The sequence below is a fragment of the Panthera leo genome, chromosome D2 (assembly GCF_018350215.1).
Source record: "Panthera leo isolate Ple1 chromosome D2, P.leo_Ple1_pat1.1, whole genome shotgun sequence".
NCBI classification, from domain to species: Eukaryota; Metazoa; Chordata; class Mammalia; order Carnivora; family Felidae; genus Panthera; species Panthera leo.
Genome location: NC_056689.1, coordinates 70,785,664 through 70,799,858, shown reverse-complemented (window position 1 = coordinate 70,799,858; position 14,195 = coordinate 70,785,664). Strand labels below are relative to the sequence as shown.

The window sequence follows — 14,195 nt, the reverse complement described above, 5'->3', positions numbered from 1 at the left end:
GGAGTGAATACTTGCTCTCTGGCTACGTTCTGGGCTTTTAGTCTCAGGCACAGGAAAGCATTGTATCGATAGGTGATATTGGCTATGGAGAGTTTCTAGGTACTACTTTAAATAGTTCAATCGTTCAAGAAGTTTAGTTTTTGTTCTGGGCTTTTTCTCCCCCAGCCTTTATATGAATACTGCAGCATGAAAGCAAGCCCGCAACTTCTTTTATACGCTTCAAAAACAGCCCTCTCTTTGTCCAATAATAGTCTAAGATTGAGATCCTCTGAAGATGTGCCAAGGCATCGTAACAACAGAAAGGATTACACAGCAGTTAAGTGCAGGCTATGGGGTCAAACTGTCTGGGTTTGAGTTCCAGCTCCACCAATAAACATAAGCTTTTATTAATAAAGTTGCTGCCGTGTAATAAAGACCTTTATGTGCCCAGTCCCAAGCTAAGTGTATTATGTGGTTTATTCCAGGCTGCTCTTTACCTTCCCCTGCCACCCTCGCTCCCCAACTCCCCAGTTTCAAGTTCAGCGTGTAGGCAAGTGTCCTGCAGAGAAAGGCTCAGGGGCCCCCACAGGCACCGTGGCCAGCCAGGGTGGTAGGTGCTCAACGTAGAAGCATCCAAAGATGTCAGCTCAGGACTCAGCTCCTCCCGAGGGGTTTCATAGCTGTTGGGCCCCAGTGTTTCCTCGGTCAGGAGAATTCTCTTCAGCTACCTGAGGGATGCTTAGAAACTCCACCTGCAGAAGAGCAGAGACTCGTTTTCATGAAAGATGGCTTTGTTTCCGGAAAGATCTTTCTGTTTTACTTCAAAACAACCAAGGCAGCAAAGGCTGAGCTGCCAGTCCTTCCAGTGTTTGGGCATACTTCCTCAGTTCCAGAAAGCCACCGGTCCTCCTCAGCCCCTCCTGCCCATCACTGGAAGGGGGGGGGGGGGGGTCTCCTCCCTACAGGCCAGCCTTGCCTGGGTGTGCCTCCAGCCCTGCCCTGTTGGACGTGCTCATTGTTGGCCGGAAAGCCCTGGGAAGGGTGGAGACTTGGTGCTGGCAGCTTTTGAGAAAGCCCAGGGTGGTCAGAGGACCGGTGCCCAAAGCTTCTGGGAATCCCAACCCCAGGCTTGAGAACCTACCTCCACACCCTAGATTTCCTTCTCCCCCACGGTAGGCCAGGACTCTGACAAAGACTCAGAGCCTTCTCCCTTTTCACTTCTACAGCCTTCAGGGGTGGGCTGTAATGAGTCAGGCCCCTGGAGGAGGGTGTAATATGTCTACATTTATTTTACTTTCTCATCTCAACTGGATAAAAATGCTCTCCGGGGCCCACCATTGTACTAAGCACAATGGCAGCCCCTGGAGAGGGTTTTCCGTATTTATTTGTGCTGTCCCCCTGTGGCTGTCTCTTACCTCAGCCCTTCCCCTCAGCTAAAAAGAAAAGTTGGCTTGGGAAAACCTCTCCTCCAAAGCAGAGGCAGTTTCTGCTTTGCCCACAGCATGTTTTAGTGGCGGGACCTCCCAGAACATCCCAAAGGGCAAAGACTTGGGTGGCTTCCAGACACAGACCTGGGGAATCTAGCTCAAGTGCACGTGAGTCCAGATGATAAGGAAAGGACGGATGGTGGCAGCAGCAGACATTTGGTGAAGGCCTTTGGAACTCCTGAGTACTTTGTGTAGAGCATTTCACTTAATCTGTGGAGGTAAACCCAAGACTCTGGCAGGTGGGTAGGCTTCTCACCCCTCCCATCAAGTCCAAAAGCTACATTCCTCTGAAGGCTGCCATCGTTCTCTGGGGTGTCCACGTTGGCACACGCGACTTTCTGACGATTTGTCAAAAGGACCATCTTTGCAAAGACAGACACCAGCCTCTCTCCGCAAAGTGGAGCCTGGCCGTGAACAACATTTTGTTCTACACCGGACAGATGTTGGCACAGAAAAGAGTATACGTCCTTCCATTCCTGCTCTTGTCTCGGAACATACTTTTCTTAATGAAAGCGAGAAAATATTCGTGGCAGTGACTTCCCATCAGATAGGAGCAAAAATCAGCTGGATTCTCCTGGGGATTTTTGTTGTTGTTGTTTTCATTTTTGTTTTAATAGAACAATTACTTCTTCCCACAAAAACACGGTGTTGCAGGCAACTCAGAGCGAAACGCTGGTATGTCTTAATCATAATCAAATGCCTTCCACCAGGTGCACACTTTTACATGCATTTCCAGTGATTCCCCACCAGCAATCCGGGTAAGGGTTAACCTTGGATACACAGATCAGAGGTTGCCTGGTTTGCCCAGGCTCTCGGGCAGGGGGAGGAGCCAAGAAGGTTGGACCCAGGTCTAACTGCAAAGCTCATGCTTCAGTCCACAAGGAGATTTCTGATTCCATAGTTCTAGGGTGGGAGCTGGGAAGCTGTATCTTTAAACCAAATTGAAAAGCTTCTGTGCAATTTGTTTTCAACGTTTATTTATTTTTTTTTGTAAGAGAGAGAAACAGAGCGTGAGTGGGGGAGGGGCATAGAGAAAGAGACACAGAATCCGAAGCAGGCTCCGAGCTGTCAGCCCAGAGCCCAACACGGGGCTTGAACCCACAAACCGTGGGATCATGACCTGAGCCGAAGTCAGACGCTTAACCAATTGAGCGACCCAGGCGTCCCCCATATGATTCTGATGATCAACCAGCTTTGGGAACACCCTGCCTCACATGGCGGCATAGTCTCAGGTCAAGATCGGAGCTGGTCTATGACTAAAGGAGCATCTATCACCAGTCTTTGTTACTCATTGTCACCCTAATTCATGGAACCAGCAGTCAGACGAGGCCTGGAAGTTTGCCCTTACAGAGAGGCAGACAGTCCCTGGTGGCCTCCCACAGAGTCCCCAAGTCATCCACATCCCAGTCCTCTGAACAGATTACATCAGAACCGGCTCAGATGTCGCCTCATTTGCAAGGAGATTAAGGAGGCTGAAAGAAGACTGAAAGAAGCATGAGATGGGAGGGAAGCAGTCAGGCTCACTTGTGCTCAAAGGGAAAACAATCCACTATCATCCATTCTCCTTTCTCCACTCACAACTTTAAGAAACCTCTGAATGTTGAAAAAATGACCTAGAAATCCTGTTACTGTAATCAGAAGACGTATTTTTTTTCCCCAGTGTGCTCACTGTTTCTTCAGCTTATTGTGTGCTAGGGAGAGAGGGGAAAGAACTCCACTCTTAAATTTTCTATCGAGATAGTCACTTCGAGAAATTTAGTAACTCTCTTCAGGACCTGGCTGGAGTGGAAATAAGAACCAGGAAGCCAGGAGTTGTGACTACAAGATTCTTCTTTTACATGAAAGCACTTGTAAGTATGTATGTGTATATGTATGGTCTATATTTCAAGTCATCTCTATGCCCAGCATGAGGCTTGAACTCATGACCCCGATATCAAGAGTTACATGTTCTACCAACTGAGCCCGCCAGGTGCCCCCCGGTTGTTTTTATTTTTGAACCCTAACATATGAAAGCATTTATCGTGGGTTGAAATAGTGACCCCTACCCCCAGAAGATATGTCCACCCGGAACCTCAGAATATGCCCTTATTTGGAATAAAGGTCTTGGCAGATGTAATGAAGAGGATCTGGAGATGAGATCACTCTAGCTTCAGGTGAGCCCTAACTCTGACGATAAGGATCCTTATAAGACTGAAAAGAAGACACAGGTACATGCAGAGAAGAAGCCCATGTGAGGACAGAGGCCTAGATTCCAGCTGTGTGGCCACACGCTGAGGAATCCAGGAACCACCAGAAGCTGGAAGAGGCAAGAAGAATCTTCCAAAGGATTTAGTGGGAGCACGGCCCTACCTACACCTTGATTTTGGACTTTTGGACTCTAGAACCGTGTAAGAGAATAAATGTGAATCTGCGACCCTTGACCGGAGAAGTTTCCTTCCCTCTTCCCCATGTAGCCAAAAAGTGGATGGCACATGAAAACTCTTTCGTGTTGGGGGCATAAAAGTGCAACGAGTGGGGCAATAGAGGGAAAACTGGTGAGAAGTGGCCCTGAAAGCCGGGCCCTTATCGCTCCACTTTTAGGGCCCACACATTATTTCCGTATCCATTGCTACTTTCTACCTGTAAGTATTTCAGATTTTAAAAACGTCCTATCAGGGCACTTTGGTTGGTCGTACAACTTCGTATTCCTGGTTTCTGGGTAATGTGATAAACACTGCTATAAGAAGGTCACCTAGGATGAAATAACTTCCTGGAGGTCTGAGCCACCGGGAGGTGTTCAAGTACCTGGCACATAGTAGGTGCCCAATGCAGTCAGTGCTTGTTGAAGGACTAGAAATGATTTTACTAGTTGTGCTAATTTTCCTGAATTGTCAATGGCATAAACAGCCCTAAAGCCATCCTAATATCTCATTTTAAAATTCCAATAACAGGGGCACCTGGGTGGCTCAGTCGGTTAAGCATCCGACTTCGGCTCAGGTCATGATCTCACAGTTCACGAGTTCGAGCCCTACGTCAGGCTCTGTGCTGACCGCTCAGAGCCTGGAGCCCGTTTCAGATTCTGTGTCTCCCTCTCTCTCTGCCCCTCCCCTGCTCATGCTCTGTCTCTCTCTCAAAAATTAAAAACAATTTTTTTTAATTTAAATATATAATAAAATAAAGTTTCAGTAACATTGGGGTGCCTAGGTGGCTCAGTGGGTTAAGCATCTGACTCTTGATTTCGTCTCATGTCATGATCCCAGGATGAGATCGAACCTCGCTTTGGGGTCCCTGCTGAGCATGGAGCTCGATTAGGATTCTCTCTCCCTCTCCCTCTCTCCACCACTTGTGCTCCAAATATATATATTTATATATATATACTATATATAATATATATAAATTATATATATAAATATATATATATAAATTTATATATATATAAAATTATATATAAATTATATGTATAAATTATATATATAAATTTATATATATATTAATATATATATAAATTTATATAAATATATATAAATATATAAAAAATTTATATATAAAATTTATATATATATATATATATATATATAATTTCAGTGACATCTATTGAGTATCTAAAGTGAGAGATACAATGCTTGGTGTTGTGGAAAATATGAACTTGAATAAAATCAGGGGCGGGACGAGGGTGAGTCACTTGAGCAGCCGGACTCACAGCTTAAGAAGGGCTTCCTCTCAGGGTCATGCACCGGCCACCCGAGGACTCAATCCCTCCCCTCCCTAAGCTTAAAGCTGGAGAGCAACATAGAGGAGTAAACCGTAGCTTAGATTTGGGACCTAGAGCAGATGAAAAGTTCACAAGATATAAAAAAAGAAATAAAATTGACCAAAGACCTAAACCTATAAAATTTCTGGGAGAAAATTTTCGCGACCCCGAGTTAAGCCAAAAAAAACCTCTTAGATGTGACATCAAAAGCATGATGCATAAAAGCTTAAAAAGTAATAAATTGGTCTTAATCAAAATTAGGAACTTCTGGCCCATCACATATTTTGCCCTCCTACCCTTTTGCATATATCAATGAGTCTGAGCCACCTTTTCCAAGGAAGAACCAATTTGTGTGTGGAGGGCGGGGGGGGGGGGGGGGGGGGGGGGGGCGGGGAATTAAAAACTTGTGCTCTTGGAAAGATGTCCTAAAGAGAATGAAATTACAAGCCTCAGGTGGGGAAAAAAAAAAAAAAAAAAAAAACTTGCAAATCACATATCTGATAAAGGACTGGAATCCAGACTGGAATTGAGAATTCTCAATACCACGCACTGGTGGGGATACAGAGCAGCCGGGATCCCCTCACACACTGCTGGCAGGGATGTAAAATGATACAACCACTTTGGAAAATAGTTTGACAGCTTCCTATGAAGTTATACAATTATCACATGACCCCCAAGTCCCACTGTATCTGTCCAAGTAAAAACCAAATGTCTTGCTTCACATAAAAACTTGTACATCAGTATTTACACTGACTTAATTCAAACTGCTGAACCTGGAAACACCCCGAATGTTCCTTAACTGGGAAATGGATAAGCAAGCGATAGTTCATCCGTACGTGGACTAGTACTCAGCGATAGAAGGGAATAAGCCACCTGCAAAAACATGGGTGAAGTGCAAATGCGTTATGCCAAGTGAAAGAAAAGCCAGAATCATAAAAGCTGCATAACATATGATTAGATCGGTATGATACTCTGGAAAAGGCAAAGCTGTAAGAACAAAAAAAAAAAAAACAAAAAACCCCCTCAAATCAGACATTTTCAGGAAACAGGGGAGGGGAAGGGTTGACTACAAAGGGGCACATGGAAATTTGGGGAGTGGTAAAATGTTCTGCATCTTAACTGTGGTGGTGGTTACCTGACTGTAGACATTTGTCAAAACTCACAGAACAGGGGGCACCTCGTTAGCTCAGTCGGTAGAGCATGTGACTCAATCTCAGGGTCGTGAGTTCAAGCCCCATATTGGGCGTGGAGCCTACTTAAAATCAATCCTCACAGAAACTGTACCCCAAAAAGGGTGAACTTTGCCGTATATAAATGATAACTTAATTTTTTTAATTAAAAAAAAAAAGACGGAAAAGCGGTTCAAGTCAACAAGTGTTCATTGACAATAATATTGTCTTGGGATCTGGGAGATGTTATAAAAGAGATGTGATCCACATCCAATCGTGAGAGGCCGAGAGCCTTGCTCTAAAGTAGGCATTATGCTAAGCTCTTGAAATAAAATAGTGAGCAAACAGATATTGATCTAATAATCCCACAAATGGAAGTGGAGGGGTACGAATGCGTGAAGAACTGATTAATTTCCGATTGATTCTAGAAGGTCAGCAAAGGCTTCTCTGGGGAACGCTTCTCTCTGAGTTGCTTGAACTGGACAGAGGCGGCAGTGGGGTGGAGGCTGGGGGAGCTGAGGGCGGTGCAAAGGATGGCTGGTAAGTTTCTGGATTGCGCAACAAGATAGATGGCGGAACGGGTCGTGTACTTTGGAGAAGGAGCAGATTTGGGGCAGGGAGGAAGACCACGAATTCAGCGTATGAACAAGAGGCTGCAGGAAACACCTGATTAAGAGCAAAACCATGCAGTGGACCCAACAGAAATGAAAACGTGCGTCCACAGAAACACTTGTACATCAATGTTTATAACGGCATTATTCATAATAGACAAAGAGTGGAAACAAATGTCCATCAACTGATGAATGGATAAATAAAATGCGAGCTATCCATACAATGGAGTATTATTTGGCAACGTAAAGGAATGGAGTACTGATACGTTTCACCACGTGGGTGAACTTGAAAACATAATGCTAAGTGAAAGAAGCCAGACACGAAAGACCATGGAATGGAATGGTCTTTAGGAATATTGTATTATATGACATTTCCAGGATAGGCAAATCTATTGAGTCAGGAAATAGATTAGAGGTTGCCTAAGGCTGGGGACACGGGGAGAATACAGGGACTGCTAATGGATATGAGCGTTCTTTTCAGAGCGATGAAGACTTTTGAATGATTAATGGTAGTGATGGTTGCACAACTCTGTTAATATATTTTTTTAATTTTTTTAACGCTTATTTATTATTGAGAAACAGAGAGAGAGCGTGAGCATGGGAGGGGCAGAGAGAGGGGGAGACACAGAATCTGAAGCAGGCTCTAGGCTGCGAGCTGTCAGCACAGAGCCGACGCGGGTTTCAAACTCACAAACCGCGAGATCACGACCTGGGCCGAAGTCGGGCACTTAACTGACTGAGCCACCCGGGCGCCCCGTAACTCTGTTAATATTTTCAAAACCACTAAGTTGTATACTTTAAATGAGTGACTTGTATGGCATGACAATTATAGCTCAATAAAACTGTCCTTTAAAAAGGAAGAAAGATATGTAAAGATATTTGAGATGCTCTATTTAGAATCTTGAAATCTAGAAACATCCCTTCATGGAAGGATGGTTATAGAAATTATGACATCTCAAGATGTAATGGACAAAACAATCAAAAACACATCCAATGACAAAGAAGGGCAATTAATTTGGAAAGATGTAAATAAAGTTTATTTTATTGCAAACAAAATCTATGCAGTGGAGAAAGGTGCCATCGATTTGGAGGAGATCGAGATCCAGCCACGTGTCAGCCAGAGATGAACAAAGGGGAGGATATTGGCAAAGGTGGAAACCAGGAGCAAGGCCAGGGCGTGTCCAGAGCTCTGACGTGAAAGGCTCAGGAGTGGCTGTGTTGGCTTTTTCCCTGACGGAGAATGGGCTAGAAGCTCAGGCAGGTGGCAGGTACATATATGGCTTAGGGTGAGGGGTGCTGAATTTGATCCTCTGCACACGGAGGAAGGTGTTAAAAAAGCAGATTTCTAAGCTCTTAGCTCTTTCTTCCACCTGTTCCTTCACCACCACCCTCAAGAACTGAGCACTTCTGAAGGCACCCACTACCGTTCTTTGAGCACTCACTCAATGCCACGTATGTTGTGCGCTTCATCCCACAGCATCCTTACAACGTGTGTATGAAGTAGGTATTATCATTCCCATCTTACACATGAAGAACCACGCCCAGTGGTGTCCAGATCATAAATGATGGCTCTGGGACTCGAACCCAGACACTCCAGTCTTCAGCCGGAAGGACATGTGTTTTGTTGCTCAGGTAGTCTCCACGCCCAGTGTGGGGCTTGAACTCACAATCCCATGATCATGAGTCTCAAGCTCTACCAACTGGGCCAGCTAAGCACCCTTAAGTCATGTTGGAATCAAGACAGGACCCTGCTCGGGAAAACCTCTCTCATAGCTTCCCAAGCTGTCCCACCTGTACAGCACCCTCTGGAGGATGCCCATGTGTCGACCAGACCAGGGATTCTAGGGCAGGCTTGGTGTTCCCAGTTTGATTCGAGGGCTTGATTTGTTGGAACCAAGCAATAATAGTTGTGTGCGGTAAGATTGGGATGCTACCCATAGCCCTCAATCCACGAGTCAAACACACTTGCAACTTCGTTCTCTGAAAGCTCCGCGTGGCCACATCTTTTTGTGTTAACAGGTTCCTCTTTTTTTCTGAGCAAACTGCTCTGCAAATGCATTAGTAATAACAATAATGATTAATAATAAAAGATCGCTGTTCTTTGCCATCTAGGACTTGTCTGTTCTTGGCTCCGAACTCCACACCACAATCCCTTCTGCTCTGGGACTTTCCATAAACATTACTTGAGTTACACTTAAAATTCTAATCGAGTGACGGGGCGAGATCCCCAGACACTGCATGATTGTAGTGGCCTGATTTCAAGTGTCCTGCCCGAGGTTCCTCTACAAAGGATTCCCATTTACATTCTCTCAGTTGTTTCTGCCAGGAGAAATTGTGGCTACCTGAGGCCGTTTCCAAAAGGATGTCGGGAAGCTGCATTACAATGATCCTCTTCTCTCTCCTGGCCTCTTTGTCTTTTCCCCCTCCCTCTCCCTTAAGTATTTTGATCATGAAAGAAAAACAAGTTACCTCTGTGTGATCCAGCAGGAGCACTGAAGCGAACTCCTTGTAACACGGCGTTCAAAATACTCAGAGACCGGCCGTGATCCCAGGTCGCAAGATGAACCCGCCTTGACGATTTTCCAGGATTTACCAGCGTAAGCGCGTCTGCACCCTTTATTGTGGGCCCCATAAGACGGCAAAGCAAGGTGCAGCCATCAGGAGAGAAAGGGAAACACCATTTCCTCAGTTCAGCTGACTGTGGGAAAGAAAAGAGCAGCTTCTTTTATACGTGGCTCTTCCATTTGTGGATTTGTGGTCCTGGCCCAGTGGCTTCGGGGCACCCGGGGGGCTTGGTGGAAATGCAGAAAGCTGGAAAACAAACAAAGATTTAAATTTGAAAGTGAAAAAAAGAGAAATGCAGAATTTCTGGTCCCACCCCAGACTTGCTGAATCAGAATATGAATGTTAACAGGATCCCCAGGTGAGCCCTATGTTAATGTTTGAAAGCACAGGCTTAGTACTATAAAGAAAACCACAGATCCAAAATGGACTCGCGGACATTAAGGCCTCACATCGGCAAACCAAGACTTGATAACTAACCTAACTGCAGTTTCACCACCACCCCCTCCCCCAGGAATGTAACCTTTAACCAATCAGCATGGAATTTCCTGGTCAGCATTAGGAAATTTACTGATAGACCCCTTCCTCTCCCCTTAGGAGGGCGACCTTGCCTAAAACAATACATTCTTTGCTAATAATTTCCTTTTTTTCACTCCCTCTCTGCCTTTAAAACCTTTCTTTTTCTACAGCTCAACAGACCTCCTTTCTGTTTGCTAGATGGGATGCTGCCCGATTCGCGAATGGTTCAATAAAGCCAATTTAATCCTTTAAATTATTCAGTTGAATTTTTTTGTTTAACAGTAGATTAGGCTCTTTTGCCAGGAACCACGGAGGCTTTGGTTTCCCCTTCGAGGGCCCTTAAGGGCTTTGTGCACTTTATTATCCAACAAAGCACCTGGTACCAGCTCACCGGGGAGTGGAGCCCTGAGTGGGTGAGCCGGTAGAGGGTAGGTGGTTGAAGTCATAACATCAATTCCAATCCTTGGCACCGACTAGGGCCCTTCTGCATGTAGAGTGATTGCAGAAACAACGATAGCCCTGTTTGAGGTGAATATAATTTTTGTTCCCACTTGACTGAGAGGAAAGTGGGGTCCAGACAGGTTAAGTAAGCGGCACAAGGTCACCCAGCTAGAACAGGATGGAGGGGAGAGTCTGGCCAGAGCCTATAGTCCGGTGTTTCTCACCACATTTATTATCACCTCCCTCCAGGAGCCTTTTTTAAGCATTTTGTCCCAATTGCTGCCGGTGACGTAGTGATTCATAATAAGAAATAGATCTTTGGTCTGGATCCTGTTTCTGGCAGCAATCTCCTAAAACCCTTGGAATCTCCTACGTGATAAGAGCAATCAAGGTGTCCAGATCCATAATAGGCCTCTTTCAACCACACCTGAGTTCACGTTAACGTAGTGACTTTGGGAAAGCACCTGAGGATGGGCTGGTTGCCAAGGGAACCACCCTGTGATTGGAGGCTCGGAACTTTCAGTCCCACCCTCCTGAACTCTGGGGAGAGAAGCGGGGCTGGACGTGGAATCAATCACGGCGACCGGTGATTTAATCAACTTTGCCTACGGAACGAGGTCTCCATTAAAACCCCAAAGGAGCGATTTCTCCGAGCTTCCAGGTCAGTGAAGACTTGGGGAGAGTGGCCGGAGGGGGGCATGGAGCTCCCATGCCTTCCTTTCCCAAACCGTGCCCTGTGTATCTCTTCCTTATGGTTGCTCCTGAATTACGTCCTTTTATGATAAAGCAGTAATCTAGTAAGCAAAATGTATCTCTAAGCTCTGTGAGCTGCTCTAGCAAAGTAATCAGACCTGAGGAGGTTGGTCAGAAGCACAGGTGACAGCCTGGTCTTGGGTTTGGCATCTGAAGGGGGACTAGGGCTCGGACAGTCTTGCAGGCCTGAGCCCTTAACCTGTGGGATCTGATGCTGTCTCCGGAGAGATATTGTCAGAATGGAGGTGAATTGTAGGACCCCCAGCTGGTATCTGAGAATTACTTGGTGGGGCTGGGAACCCCCTCACCCCATACACATTGTAATTGGTGGCCAGGATCTTACTCCTCCAAGAGATTTTAATGCCACGGACATACTGTGTTGTTTATATTCTCCCTGTGTGTGTGTTTATGTACGTTTTTTTTTTTTTTTTTCACTCTCCCTGAAGAACCAACTTTTGTCCCCTTGGGGATACGATCACGCCCATAGAAAATGCTTCCATTTTTTTTTTAAACACTTATTTATTTTTGAAAGAGACAGAGACTGTGTGAGCTGGGGAGGGGCAGAAAGGGAGGGAGACACAGAATCCAAAGCAGGCTTCAGGCTCTGAGCTGTCAGCACAGAGCCCGACATGGGGCTCGAACTCGCGAACTGCAAGATCATGACCTGAGCCGAAGTCGGAGGCTTAACCGACTGAGCCACACAGATGCCCCTTGCTTCCATTTTTTATGAATAACTCGTAGACACTTACTATGTGCTAAGCTGTCCTCATAGTAGGTGTGTAGTCTTTGGGGCCCTAGAAAGGCTGGTTTTGAGCAAAAGAACAGGGTTAGGGGTCTTGGCCAGATGCAGTAACATCTCCCGTCATGGAGAGCCTGGGTTTACCCTGAGCACAGTGACTGCTACAGGAAGAGCCCCGGACCGGGTGAATCAGGAGACCGGAAGTCCTGCCCCAGTTCTGCCACTACCTGTTCCCATGGCTCTGGGTCAGTCATTCCATCTCTCAGCACCTCTGTTTCCAGACTTGAAACTGAGGGGTTTGGACTGAATTGGCACTTTTAAAGAAAAATCATGCCGTGACTCCAAGGGGAGGCAGATCCGTGAGCTGGAAATAGCACACAGGACCTATGCTTCCCATCACCCCATGCCTTCCAGAGCTTTCCACCTCACCCCCGCCTGCCCCAGGGGCTGCTTGGCCAGGAACCTCAATTTTCCTTGGATACTAATAAAATCTTGTTTTGAACATAGTCGGTAATCTTGTAATAATGTTGTACGGTGACAGGTGGTGACCCCACTTCTCGTGGGGAGCATGAGTAATGTGTAGAATTGTTGACTCACTAAGCTGTACACCTGAGGCTAATATAACATTGTTTGTCAACTATATTTCCATTTTTTAAAATCTTGTTCCTGCAAGATTGGGTCAATCCCTAAATAATTCTTCCCCTTTCCACCCCTTCTCCCAGTCAATGACTTTGGGGAAGAGACATCAGTTTCCACTCCATCCATCCAACCGCCCAAAAGGGACCCAAGAGGAGCGTGTCAAGGAGCTGGAAGAGGTAGCTGCCGGGCATGGCAAACAGGAGGCAGCGGTGGTTCTGACCCTCAGAATGAGGGTTGGAGGAAGCCCAGCCATGCTGGATGGACAAGGACTAAGGCTGGGCTGCTCTGGCCTGTTGAGGCACCCAGGCAGCCTCAAGAGACCCGGGGGGGAGCCAACCTGGCTGTCAGCTCAGCGCCGGGGAGGCACCCAGGGCAGAGAGGCCCATGGCTCAGTGTGAGCGGCTGCCAGCTTGCAGCGGGGGTCCACGGACCCACCACAAACCTATAAACCAAAACACCCGAGGCTTGCCAGCCCTGACGGGCTACCAAGGGGCCTTTACTGAGCTCCTGCTCACGTGATCCTAGAGTCTATTTGGAGAGATAAGACCTAAAACGATGGCCATTATTTTCTGTTATTAAATGAGAAACGACTCTTAGGGGAAAGTGTTGCAGGACTGTGAGAATCCTTTCAATTCTCTGATCCTTTCAAGACGTTCTGGGAAGCCTTGATGGAGGAGAAAGACGTCTGGGTTGGGCCCGGAAGGACCCGCTGGGACTCTGCCCAGGTAGGGAAGGGCATTCCGGAAGGGGAAAACAGGAAGCGCTTTCTGCTTCCAGGCATGAACGAATGATTCCTCTCCAAGGTCTTGTCTGGGGGTCCGTGGAGCCGGTGGGGCTGCCGGATCTGGTCCGGCTGCATTTCTGCCTGAGCCTCCTCTGGGAAGTGGTGATCTGAGCAATCTCAAGAAAAGTCAGCAAAGACAATCAAGGAAGATTCAGACCCTGGCAACCGCCCAGAGGCTAGAATGCTGGCAAACTGCAGGAGCACTGTATGACTCACTCAGGATGACACCGGCTTGTACTCCCCCAGGGAGCACAGGCAGCTAGCTGAGCCCTGGGGAGAAGCATTTGGAAGAACAGCTCTTGCTGGAGACTGTGTTTGGGCTCTGATGCCACCCACCCGCTGCGGGGACCCTTGGGCAGGCGCTGGCATCTCTCTGGGTCGCTGCATCCTTAACATCAGGTCACACGGTTGGATTCGCTATTGGTCCCAAGTTTCCAAACAGCTCTGAAATCTTCTACATGGATGGATTCAGGATCATGGCAGAAAATGGGAGGCAAAGAGCCTGGAGGTAGGCTGGGGAAGTGTTAGGCAGAGACAAAAGGGAAATGGGCCAAGACAAAGAACAGGGCTGCGTTTGTCCATGGAGTTACAGAGTCTCTGATCCGGGTGAGAAGATGACTGGGGAACCGGTGCTTTTGCTCTCCCTGACCCCAGCTGACTGGAGAGAAGCCCCGACAGAGCACTGCAGACTCCTACATGTTAACTAAGATGTGTGATTTGGGGAGGAAGGTGAGAAAGGTGATGAGGGAGCCGATCCTTGGTCCCTCCCGGAGAGTGGGGGA

At 46.8% G+C, this 14,195-nt stretch overlaps 1 long non-coding RNA gene across 2 annotated transcripts; it reads right to left on the bottom strand.

The window, feature by feature from the left end:
* Positions 1-416: 416 nt before the first annotated feature.
* Positions 417-10,955, bottom strand: LOC122202290. 2 transcript variants are annotated; one of them, XR_006194579.1, is made up of 3 exons: positions 10,926-10,955; positions 9,446-9,787; positions 417-731 (listed from the first exon to the last, which is right to left on the bottom strand). It is a non-coding gene; the product is annotated as an uncharacterized LOC122202290 (long non-coding RNA). The 2 variants fall into 2 exon arrangements; XR_006194578.1 differs by lacking the exon at positions 10,926-10,955 and adding an exon at positions 10,238-10,336.
* Positions 10,956-14,195: the final 3,240 nt, after the last annotated feature.